The following is a 1,144-nucleotide window of genomic DNA, read 5'->3' as shown; positions in this document are numbered from 1 at the left end:
GCCTCCAGCCTCAGTTTCCACAGCCGGGAGCAGGGAGAGGCGCGCTGCCTGCAGGCTGCCTGGGCCTGAACAGTGCCCACACAGCACCCGGCACAGTGGGCACGCCCCGCGACCTCTCAGGCAGCCACGCCAGTGGGAGCTCCAGGCACGGACCCTCTACCCAGGAAGCAGGCAGGGACCTCTTTCCTCTCCCTTAAAGGGGGGCCCGGGGGCTGTGCTCCAAAATCCCTGTGCAGGTGAGGGGTCCCTCGGAGTAGGAGGGACGACGGGTCAAGACTCTGAGCTGCTTAACCTCCGAACCTGGACATAAGTCAGTGCGTGGAGAGTGACTAGACCAGTGAGTGGATAGCAGGCCCGCCGCCCGCCCAGCAGTGCCGGCCTGGTCATCTGGACCGACTCTCTCTCCAAACAAGTGCACTTTGGGATTTGAAAATCATTTTTAAAATCATGTTCAAGCCCCGAACAGTCGCCAGGGTCGTGGGGAACCTGTGGGCCTGGTTCCCATGGGGTGGCAGGAGCCCGTGTCTGCCCTGAGGCTCTTTGCCCTGAGGGGGGAGGCTTGGGAGGACAAAAGCCAAGGTCTGAGGCCTTTATGGGGGACTCTGCTTCTTATTAGGCGGGAGGCCCCGAAGGCCACACCAGGGAGGTGGGAACAGGGGTACAGAGCCTGCCTTGCAGTCCCGGGCGAGTCAGCGCTGGGCGGCCGGCTGGGCGGTGCACTGGGGGTCACGCTTGGAAAACACCAGCTCAGTCCTTGGCGCCTACTTAGCCATCACTTGATTGAAGATTGTTTTTTGGGGGGGGGGGGAACGGGAGGTGTTTTAAAGTTAAACTCAGCCCCGCCAGCGTGGCTCATTGGGTGAGCATTAGCCTTGAACCAGGAGGTCACGGTTCAATTCTCGGTCAGGGTACATGCCCGGGTTGTGGGCTCAATCCCCAGGGGGGGTGGGGGGGGGGCGTGCAGAAGGCAGCCAATCAATGATTCTCTCTCATCATCGATGTCTCTGTCTCTCCCTGCCTTTCCCTTCCTCTCTGAAATCAATAAAAATAAAAAATAAAGTTAAACGCAGCACTAACTAGATGCGTTGATTTACTAGTAACCTCATGCCTCCACCGGGAGAGGGAAGTGACAGGCTCACAGTCC

This window comes from Myotis brandtii, unplaced genomic scaffold (genome assembly GCF_000412655.1).
Source record: "Myotis brandtii unplaced genomic scaffold, ASM41265v1 scaffold952, whole genome shotgun sequence".
In the NCBI taxonomy this organism is placed as follows: Eukaryota; Metazoa; Chordata; class Mammalia; order Chiroptera; family Vespertilionidae; genus Myotis; species Myotis brandtii.
Note: the sequence above shows the minus strand (reverse complement) of the source record.